General features: G+C 37.5%; 1 pseudogene; it reads right to left on the minus strand.

Moving 5' to 3' along the window:
* Positions 1-3,009: 3,009 nt before the first annotated feature.
* Positions 3,010-10,553, minus strand: LOC103068897 (protein FAM63A pseudogene; annotated as a pseudogene).
* Between the last annotated feature and the right edge of the window lie 1,503 nt (positions 10,554-12,056).

Below are 12,056 nucleotides of genomic sequence, written 5' to 3' on the forward strand. Positions count from 1 at the left end.
TGTCTTTTATTTATTATTAATTTTTTTTTTTTTTGCGACACACGGACCTCTCACTGTCGTGGCCTCTCCCGTTGCGGAGTACAGGCTCCGGACGCGCATGCTCAGCGGCCATGGCTCACGGGCCCAGCCACTCCGCGGCATGTGGGATCTTCCCGGGCCGGGGCACGAGCCCGCATCCCCTGCATTGGCAGGCGGACCCTCAACCACTGCGCCACCGAGGAAGCCTGGTTGTGTCTTTTAATTCATCATCTGTTTTTTATTCTGTGAACGCTTCCATTCTTCTCATCCTTTAGGGTCAAAATCTCAGTCATTCTGATACTTCCAACTTCCATACCACCCATCCCAAATCATGTTAATCCATATTTTATGTCTCACCCTAATTCAAACTATTCCCATTTTATAAACTGTGTAGTTTCGATAGCATCATAATTGATCCCTCACCTTTAGTACCTTTGTAAGCAAAGCCACCAAAGAGACTACTGCAGTGTTAATCTTTTAAAAGTTTCATTTCCAGTCATGTCTCCCCCCCATATTTTTTTTATATGACCTACAAACTGATGTCTAAAATTCTTTGCCTAGTACTTATTCTTTTCATAATTTTGCCAAGCGTTTCAGTCTCCCTTACCATGATCAATAAACAGTCTCTTTACCCAGGCATGTCTCTCCCTTTCTCTTCACGCGACCCCTTTACCCAGAATGTCCTCTCTATTCGTTCCAGCTCTCTGCTCCCAGCCTTCTTCAGGATACATCTCCAAGACCAGTTCCCCATTTCAACTTCTCCTGGTCATTTCATTCATTTCGTTTGAAACCCAATGGTAGTTCTCTTTTCTACCAATAGTTTGGTCCCTGTATATACTTCCTTGAATTATTCATTGTGTCTTGAGCTGTTTGACAGCAGGGACTTTACTTTCTCCTAATCTATGTTCCATGAGCATATAAAACTTGTACAGTCAGAAAAAAATACTTCAAAAAAAGGTAGAATGAACAATGATCATCTATTTTTCCTGGGAGAGTTAGGTTTATAAAGAAACAAAGCACGTCATATTCAAACTCATTCATTAGGTCACTGTTGTATTATTCATTATTCTTTTGTTCCCCTCACAAATCGATGAGAAGGGAAGAAAATAAATCTCTTTCAGACCATTATATTTTCACCTTATGTAGTTATCCACACAGAATGAAATCATTGCCCATAACAGGAAGTAAAGGTAGGGCTGATTATTGTATTTTTCTTTGTGAGTGTGTTCCACATATGTATTTTAACAAACATTGTGGAAAAAAACCCTCATATTAGAGAATTCTGAAAGTGCTTTAATTTATAATTTACCTATATTTGTATTTTATTTAAAGAATTTGCTCCATTTTAAAATATTTAATTATCACTCTTTTGACCTCTGAGTTTTTCTACCTAAAGTTATTTAGAGATCTTCAGAATGTGTGTATGTTTGTGTGTGTGTTATGTGCATGTGCATAATACAGGAATATTGAATAATCCTTGTCAAATTGAGACTATTTTAATTCTACTTTTTTTAAAGAAAACAAGTCATATTTTGACAAGTTCCTCCTCAGTTACAATGCTGAAGATATGGCATGTTGGCTCAATTAAAACAAAATTGGTTGAAGATATATATATATTTACATATTTAATATTTAATGTATTAAAATATATTAGTCTGAGCTGAAATCTCAAGTCATACAAATCTATTAGTTTCAAAACACTTACAAACCTGTAGTTTGCTGAAAATTCCAAATGGGCAATTCTGAACGAGAGTCCATTTTTACACATAAAATTTCAGTATATTTTCCAAAATTCTAAAATAAAATTGCTACTGGGGCAAATGGTTATGACATTTTATCTTATGTAAGACATGTTAGGACATTAAAAAATTCTTAGTTCTAAGATGAAAAATCAAATCTCTATGATTTTTTGAATGCCAAAGTTTAATGTATTTTACTATCGATACCATAGGAAATTCAATATTCTTTATATGAGTGAGAAGAAGCAAATCATCATCAATAAGCTTGTATTCATCTGTAACATCCTTGATTAACAAAATCTGGGGTTGTTTACCATTTTTGTAACCATTTTGCTAGAATGATTCTAGGTACTTAGGTTCAATATTAATTCTAAAAGTATTAATTCGATTACTTTCTTAGGCACAATAATAAAAAAGATATATAAGAAGTTGGAGCTGTGTTCATTTAGCAGTTATTAATTACAGCCCCTGTAATTTAATATATAGTAATACTGGGTGGTAGTTCTAAACCATCTCTTACTGAAAGCATATCGTCAGGGTTCCTGAATAAATAGCCATGATGGAAAGGGAGTCCCCATGGCAGAAATTAAGAAATAAAGAACAGGAAGGATTAACCTCCAGCCTCCCGTGTTTTATCTTTAGCATGCCTCAAAACCAAAGAGAGAATGCTTAACCATTAAAAAAAGATTAAAGGTGTTAATTAGACTAAGAAATAGAAACCTATCACCCTTGTGTCAGGCAGACCAGACTAAATCTTCTCATGGATTAAAAGACACACACACACACACACACACACACACACACACACAAGAAGTATCTGGTCTCTGAAATTTTGTTGATGATAGTCTCAAGTGTATATTTGTGAACACTTTTGTTGAAAGTGATTAAATTTTGAACAACATTTTTATAGACAGTCATTACCACTATTACTATTGAAATTGTTTTTAACATTCAATACTAAAATATAACCAACAGGATCTAGGAAGAGTAACCAAACTTCATAATAATGAAATTCAAAATTGCCAATTTTTACATCTCCTTCAATCGAAGCCATGACGAAGTTAGTATCAGATTATGTAGAGATTCTTTCATTGTTCTTTCAGGAGGAACACATCTCAGGAGTTGAGCTGGGGAAGCAAGCAAAATAGCCACAGCCTTTGAAAGAGGAAGTTTAGCACTGGGTGGGGCTACAGGTGACTCTAGCTGCAGCCCTGGCTCTCCAGCTGCAGGTCCAGGGGTGGCTCCTCCCCCACTACGCCCGCAGCGTTAGGTCCTGCGTTGCTGCAGGCTGGACGACTTGTTGCTGTTGGTACTTCTCTCGCTGAAGTTGCCGGGCCAGTGCCAAGTCACTGAGACCCAGTGTGCTTGGTGGCTACTGCTGCAGCTGCAGGGACAAGGCGATCAGGTAATCCTGGTCCACCTGACGCTGTTTTCTAGGGAGCCATCCCACCTTCTGCTCCGCGGCCCTTCCGCAGGGGATGACTTAGGGGTCGTCAGAAGCAGCTGTCTTCATCCACATCGTTCGTGCTCTCCCACACCGCTTGCTCCTCCCAAAGAAAGCCCTGGTTGGTGACAAGTAGGTGCACGTGACTCCTGTGTTTAATCATGGTATTAAAATGGTTGTTTTGGGAAAAGATGCTAAGTCTGCTTTCGCTGGCAGCTGCCGTTAGCTCACACAGACCGTGGCAGTCAGCTGGCCGCTGTTGTGTCCACGGACTGCTCTGACATCGGGCTTTCTGTCACGAGGTTGTTGTCGCTGGACTGCCTGCAGGTGGTGACCATCTCTGCCGGCTGGGTGTAACTCAGTTTCCCAACTGTGCTCACGGCCTCAGGACTCTGTGGATTAACGAGCCAGCCATGCGACAGAGGTACACTGAATAGGTCAGATATGGCACTCAGATGAATACTCAAAGTCAGAGACACCTGTGAAATTGCACATGGACACCCAGACTCTGTCCAGCTTAGGCGGAACATGGCACCACCCACTTTCTTCTGAAAATGAAGCTGAAGTCCCTCTGGCTTCTGGGGCGGGATGGACAGGAGGCAGTCTCCAAGCCGGGCCACCAGCCATCGAATGTGATCACTTCCTCCCAAGGGAGCAGTGCGCTCACGCACACACACACGCACACGCACGCACACACATGCACGCACGCACACACACACGTGTATATGCATAGATATGGCCTGTATATGTGGCATCTTTACATAAAATTGTTACCTGGGTCTTGTATTGGCTCTTACTGTGTGCTCAAAGTGGGCCTTTAAAGTAATGTTTTCAGTGTTCCTTTTAGCAACTGTCTAAAAAATGTGTAAATGCTGTAATTTTGTTTTTCTTTTTGGATGTGCCGGGCGGCTTGCAGGACCTTTGTTCCCCGGCCAGGGATTGAACCCAGGCAGTGAGAGTGGAGTCCTAACCATTGGACAGCCAGGGAATTCCCCTAAATGCTATTATTTCATATAACTCATTTTTATTTCTAGCTTCATCATCTTTTATATTACCTTTAAGGTATGATGCAATGAAAATATTTAACATTTGAGAGAGAAAGAGAGTAGAGAACATCTTTACGTAAGAGAACCTGAAATATGTGTGTGTAAACGTGTGTGTGTATACAAATACACACATACATCCACACACACTAACATTTAGTAGGCCCAGATGTTCATCACAGTGCTATTTATAGCAACGAAAGTATAGAAACAAATGATATATTCAATAATAGGGTGGTTAAATAAATTATGATGTATGCTTTAAATAAACATAGGCAACTATTTATAAGGATGCTGCATAAATATACCATGGAATATAAATATCCAGGAAAAATGACTATATTATTTAGTGAAATAAAAATAGATTATAAGATAATATGAGCCATGTGATCTTATTTTTGTAAATGTAAATTTGCACATACACACACTTTATACCAGAATATTAGTAGTAGGGATCACTTTGTGATGAAATTTTATTCTCCTATGGTAACTTAAATCTTTCTTATTTATTTGTATTTCTAAATTCCTACAATCCCCAATTTTGTTTTGTTTTGTTTTTAATATTATTTATAACTAGGTGCTTCTTGGTCCCTAAGGAAGGTTCCTATGTCTGTACCTAAGGCATGGGTCGCCAGATAAATCCACTGCGAGCTTTATTTAATTAGGGAAGAGCGGGCCAGGTTAATAGGGTGGTTAAATAAATTATGATGTATGCTTTAAATAAACATAGGCAACTATTTATAAGGATGCTGCATAAATATACCATGGAATATAAATATCCAGGAAAAATGACTATATTATTTAGTGAAATAAAAATAGATTATAAGATAATATGAGCCATGTGATCTTATTTTTGTAAATGTAAATTTGCACATACACACACTTTATACCAGAATATTAGTAGTAGGGATCACTTTGTGATGAAATTTTATTCTCCTATGGTAACTTAAATCTTTCTTATTTATTTGTATTTCTAAATTCCTACAATCCCCAATTTTGTTTTGTTTTGTTTTTAATATTATTTATAACTAGGTGCTTCTTGGTCCCTAAGGAAGGTTCCTATGTCTGTACCTAAGGCATGGGTCGCCAGATAAATCCACTGCGAGCTTTATTTAATTAGTGAAGAGCGGGCCAGGTTTTTCTTCATCAAGTTTAGTTGAAAACCTGAGACTGGAGTCCTCCACTGACCCAGAACGTTAGTGTTTTTGCTGTAGACCTTACAGCATTTGTACTTCTGTTATCTGCAGGAAAAGACCCGGAAGGTCTGGATTTTGAGATATTTTCAGTTCTTGTCCAACCATTGGTTCCTAACTAACAACTCAAGTCTAACCAACCAGTTCTTCCTTGTGTCTTTCAACTTTTCAGGATGAGAAATCATCAAAGGCCAAAATGAGCTAACACTTCTTGAATGCTTACTATATCAAGGTTTGAGTTATCTCATTTAATCCTCACATCTCAAGGCAATAAGTACCATTCCTATCATCTTTTTACAGATGAGGAAACTGAGGCACAGAGGGATGTAGTAATTCACTCAAGACTACCCAGCTAGTCCATAGCAGAACTGATTGATTCCAGATCCCAAGCTCTTAACCCTTATACCCCAGTTTCAGCCCATATACTTACACACACAGATATACACACACACACACACACACAAACCCACAAAAAAAACCTAGCTATAAAAAAGGGATAACAAATGCCACTATAATGATATATGTTAGATGATTTTGTGAAACAAAAAGCACAAGAAAATATGATTTAGATACTAATTCAATTAATTATATTGAAAAGAGGTTTCAAAACATTTTAGATCACTTCCCTTATTTGAATGCAAATGATCAAAGAATTTTTACCTAATTATCTTAAATAGTTTTTTTGCTGTCATAGCATGGTATGGTACACTCAATGAAATGACCAATGAATTAAAATTGCTATAAGCTGAAAAATAATCACCATGAATTTGACAAATTTCTTAGCTCAACAATTTACACATTTACAGCATAAGGTCAGTATTGGGTGCAGAATTCAGTCCATCATTTTACTAACAAACATTAAAGACCCTGATGATCAGAATTTTTGTGCTGTGTAAATTTACTATGCACTTTTCTGCATAAACTAATGGTGGGTGCTGCAGAAATACACAGGAACCCAGATTCTGCTGACCTTTATCATGGTCGGCTGCTCTAACCTAACATGGTTCTGATCACTGGAACCCAATGGGACAGGGAGATTTTGTCACACTTGAACTCACTTTCTTACCCTGAGCCTTTTGACTGTTTCAAGGGCTTATGCTCAGTTGGCCAGGCCTTCAAGCCAGTGATCTCACATTGTGCAATAATAATTAAAATACAGCAGGCACTTTCATTTTAATATGCTTACCTTTATCCTTTAGGGAGGACCTCAGCTGATCGACACCCAAGAGAAATATGCTTGGGTTTCTCTTCTCCCTTTTATCTGTCTCTGACTCTTGTACCCAATCTTGACATTACACATGAAAATAAAAGCCAAATCGTATTCACAGGGATTGTAAACTTCCTGATTTTCCTAACGAGGAAAGGAAAATATAATACACAAGGCCTAATAAATCTCAGGCCTATATTTGGGACTTTAGTTTTGCAATAATAACACCGTTGCTATCAATTTGCTTTACATATATGATAAAATACAACTCTTTTGAGCAAATGATGGAAGATATTTTTTTAAGTGAACATTTTTCTGGTATTGTCTGCCTTCCACTTAACAGCCAACTACTTGGAGAGCAGTTTCCATTCACAGCCTTCACTACATTTCTCAATCCACAATCCTTCTGCTTCTGCATTCACCTTCATTAGGATTGTTCTCAAAAGCTCATGTTTGTCAGGCACATTCATGATATTCATCAATAAATTCAGTGATTTCTTTTAATGCTTATTTTAATTGGGTTGTGACAACTCTATAGGATATAGCTCTGTTGGTAATTCTTGCCTTCTTGAAACACTCATTTTTCATGGCATCTGGACAACTGGGTTTTTATTTATTTTCTGGCTGCTTCTTCTAAGCCTTCTTTTTTAAATTTATTTTCTCCACCATCCCCTATAGGAATGGTTTCTATAGAATTCTGTCTTTGAATCTGCATTTCATCCATCTTTTCCCTTTCCTTCCATTCCCCTCCTTTTTTCCCTCTAAATTTCTCCATCTTTTTCTGTCTCTCTCCTCTCTCTTTCTCCCCTATCTCTCTCTCCGCCTCTCTCTCTTTCCATCCTTCCTTGTTAATTTCATTGTCTTTTATCATTTCATTGGTCTGTGTGCATGAATAACACCCATACCTATATTTATAGCTTAGGTCTCACTTACAACATCAAATCCAAATATTTAACTACTAATTGGGCATCTCTACCTAGATTTTCCATATTCAACTACAACTCAACATACTTCAAACTGAACTCACCTTTTTTTCTTCCAAAACCTTCTTCTTTTAGCACGTCACTCATTGTAAATTGTTCTGCTATTTACCGACTTACATAAGACAGAAGAGAGGGAATCGCTTTTTACTCTTTGCTCTCTCTCCAAAATCATTCAACTGTTAAATCTGACAAATTATTCAATACTCCACTCTTGTACATTTGCTACCTTTACTCGAGTCACCCATATCTTTCACCTACAATTTTTCACTGGCATCTAACTTTCTATTTTCTACTGCAGCCAGAGTGATGTTTCTAAACTTCCAAACAGTGCGTGTCTTTCTGCTTAAAATTCTGCACTAGTTTCACATTGTTCTTGGGATCAAAATCCTTAGCTCTCTGTACTCTGTGCCTATTATATCTTCCTCTTAGGTCCCAGAGCAACTTTTCCATTCCCATCCTCATTTTCCCAGATACCTTTGCCTTTGCTCATACTATGTTCTACTTATCTTTATGTTTACATTTAGACATGAATGGGATCAATAAATCTTCCCTAATACCCAAGCCTGAATGAGGGACTAAATTTGATTTCATATTTCTCCATAATAACATTCATCACACTAAATCCTAGTTGCCCCTCCAGTAGGTCACAGCCCTTTAAAACAAAGATTGTACACCATACTTGAATGTCTAGCACGTAGTAAGCATTGAGTCAGTATTTAATGACTGGCTGAATGGCTGTCCAGTGATAACTGGGGTGGGGCAATAGTTTGTTTCATACATGGATGGCAGGTAAGACTGCTCATTCAGAAAAATGTCATTTTCTGCAAAGCTCTTTTCATTGAATATGTGAATTTAAATGCTGAAACAACCTGCCAAATGACAGAAACTTGGCAATGATGTAAGCTGGCTCGATTGAGACATATTATTTAGTATGAGCACCAACATTTAGAAAATTGAAATCTCCTTCAGAAATCTTTTAATTAGGTAGTCTTTTTTGTTTACATATGATATTGCACATCCTGCCACTAATAGAAATTAACTTGGATTCCATTTGGAAAGCACACTGGTAATTATTCTCACTTCTCAAATAAATGCAGCAAAGGAGAGCAATGAAAAAGTTTCACTTTAAAATTGAAGTTGGTGAAACTCCAAAAATCCTGAACATTCATTACAGGCCCATAAATTACGTCATTTTTAAAGATTACAACCAGGATTGAGGACCTTATCAGCTACTTTTTACTTCCAAGGCACCAACAAAACCTCTTTCAGTCATAGTAAGCTGTCACCTAAGCTACAATTTTATCTTATTCTAATCTAGGGCTTCTTAAGCATTCATGGATGAACTTGAAGCATTCTGTGAAGCCCATAAAATTGTTTCTGAAATTGTATGTGTGTTTGACCTTTTACCTAGGATAGGGGCCAAACATTTTGTTGGGCTTTTCAAATTGATTCACAACTCCAAAGAAATGAACAACCATTGGTAATCATTTTATAGGTAAAAGAAAAAAATTATAATCCACTTAAATATTCCCATATATGAAAAGATAATCTTTGGGAGAGAGAAAAGTTAGATATTTGTTGAATCAGTACATTAATTAAAATTAGATAGAATAGTTGTATTTTAATTTCTTTCCTAGCATATCAGATTATAATTTAGAAATAATAGAAATAAGGGAAAATGCCTTTGGAATTTCAATTTTTATGTGCAAGTGAAGGCCATGGAAGTGACTCTGTCATAGAGAGTCTTATTTTGTGTCCAAGAACAAAATACGTCTGGAATATTTCAAGAGTCCTTCTGCTAGCCCCTCAATGGTAGTTATCTAGTACCTTCCACAGACAGTGCCTCATTCTTCTTCTCTGCTGATAAATGAACCCCTCATAACCTCTTCATCAGTCTCTCCATTCCTCTCTGTCTTCGCAGATTGAATATTCTGCTTGTTCTTATGGTCTAAGGCTCATTGATTGAGCTAGAGTCTATTTAGAGTCTAAGATCAAATGAGCATGGAAGTGATTAGGGATTAAAAACAAATTATCCTGAAATATCAAAATTTCTGCCTTGAAAACATGAACCAGCATCTGCTATCAGAACTTGTGCCTCAAATCTCAGAAAATTCCCTAAACTGAAGAGAAAATGACTTAGATCAGCTAAAATGTCCAGAATTCCAGAGTACTCTCGAAAGGGAAATATTAGTTTTAAATGACAATTTTAGTATATTCCTTTTTTTAGTTCCAAATAAATCTCTAGAAATGACTTTGCAGTAAAATCTTACTCTGGATGTGACTGTGTCTGGGGGACGTTTTAGTTAGTAAGGATTTAGCACATTATTTTGGTTAGCATTTCAAACAGCTTGGCTACATCTCAGCAAATATCAGGAAGTAATGAGTTTTAACAAAAGGTGAAAGTAAGTATATACACCCTTCAATTGGAGCCAGTTTCATTTTTGCTAATCCTATTCTGGATGACTATCGCAAAACTCCAGTGCCAAGCCATGAAGGAGGCATGGAAACTTCCTCTGGACTACCTCAAGCTTTTCACTAACTTTTATGTAGACGACTTTGATCATGTCCCTGAACTCCAGTGAGATATTTTCACTGTCCTCCTGAGGGCTGTGGTACAACTCTGATTCTGAGTCTAAAAAAGAAAAAAACAAAAAACAAAAAACTGCTGAGAATATGAAAGGTTTTGAGAAGAACTTGGAGGACAGGGAACAAAAAACAAAATAAACAGACACACACACACACAGGACACCATGGTAGAGGACTGATCTTGAAGTTAATAAACATAAGTTAGACCTCAGAATGTCTCTATTTATAGAGAACCCATTTAGAGCTATATGTTTGGCTTAACTTAGCAAGGAGATTCATATCAGTGGTTGCTTTGGGGTGATCATCTGTAACACTGATTCTCTTTTTCTGCTGGCGTCATCGCGTTACTTTTGTGATGACCATAAAAAAGTACATATTACTTTGAAAATAGAAACAAGATTAACCTAGTGGATAACAGAAACCCAGGTTTTGGAGATGTTTAAACAATGGTATTGAGTGATATAGCTGCTATTCAAATTCCTAAAACTTCAGGGAAAAAGATTTTTTTTCAGTAGCACGGCCTCTTCTAAAGGAAGGTTTTAAAGAAACATAAAACTTTATTTACAAGGTTCCAATAAACCACTTCAGCCTGCAAACCCGATTGAAACTAATTGTTTTAAATGTAAGAATTGTTCATTCCAGAAAGTGAAGAGTAACACCCTGAAATGAATGATTCCACTTCAAAGAGCTGGCTAACTACCTGTGAGATGATGGAGGTGAGGACTAGGGTTGGTGATGTGTCAGATTTCACAGGCACTTTTGTGCACTCAGATAATAACACCCCTAGGTGTGTCACTTTAAAACATGCAGGACAGGGCTTCCCTGGTGGCGCAGTGGTTGGGAGTCCGCCTGCTGATGTAAGCGACGTGGGTTCGTGCCCCTGTCCAGGAAGATCCCACATGCCGCGGAGCGGCCGGGCCCGTGAGCCATGGCCGCTGAGCCTGCGCGTCCGGGGCCTGTGCTCCGCAACGGGAGAGGCCGCAACAGTGAGAGGCCCACGTACCGCAAAAAAAAAAAAAAAAAAAAATGTAGGGCAATGAGTAACGTACACATACTCAGGCATTCACTCACACACACACACACACACACACACACACACACACACACACACACACTCAGATATGCTAGGTAGTTCGACTGATCCAGAGTCTGTTGACCTCCACACAGTTCCAGGTCCTTCAAATATTGATTCAGTTCAGTCTTTCTTTACTGAAATGAAATATGTACTCTGTATTACACTGAGGTTTAGGCTATGGATGCACTTCTGTAAATTGAAATAATAAAGTAAATACATTTTCTTTGAGTTACAATTGGATAGAAAGGTGGCTACTTTCCAGTGGAAGAAGATATTAAATCTCTGTGTAGCTTCACCCTTCTTTAAGCTGAGAAAAGCTATGGGACGTTTGAAAAATACTAAATTCTTCAATTCTTAGGACCATTTATTTGGAGTTTGCTAATGCTCACATATAAATTATGGCCTATCATTACAGTTCTTGATATTTTAAACCAGTTGGCTCATCAAAAGAATGGAGAGAAAATGAGAAAGCAGAAAAGTCCATTTTACTAACCAATTTGCACCAACATCTAGTTTGATCCTAATGCGAAGAGAAGAAAAATCCGGATGCATCTTAGAGGGCTTTAAAGCAAGTGAGAAAAATGTTTCAACCCTACCTTTCTCTTCCAGTTCTTGAGGGATTAATGTTTTGTTTAGCCATTAATAAGGGATTAAAAATGTTTTCACACTCTAATTTTTAAATCTTAGACTTAAAAAAATATTTGATTTAAACCTTTGATTTAAAATTACTACCAACATTTGTCCTTTGCCTTTTATTGAATTCGTGGA

The sequence above is a fragment of the Lipotes vexillifer genome, unplaced genomic scaffold (genome assembly GCF_000442215.2).
Source record: "Lipotes vexillifer unplaced genomic scaffold, Lipotes_vexillifer_v1.1 scaffold1584, whole genome shotgun sequence".
In the NCBI taxonomy this organism is placed as follows: Eukaryota; Metazoa; Chordata; class Mammalia; order Artiodactyla; family Lipotidae; genus Lipotes; species Lipotes vexillifer.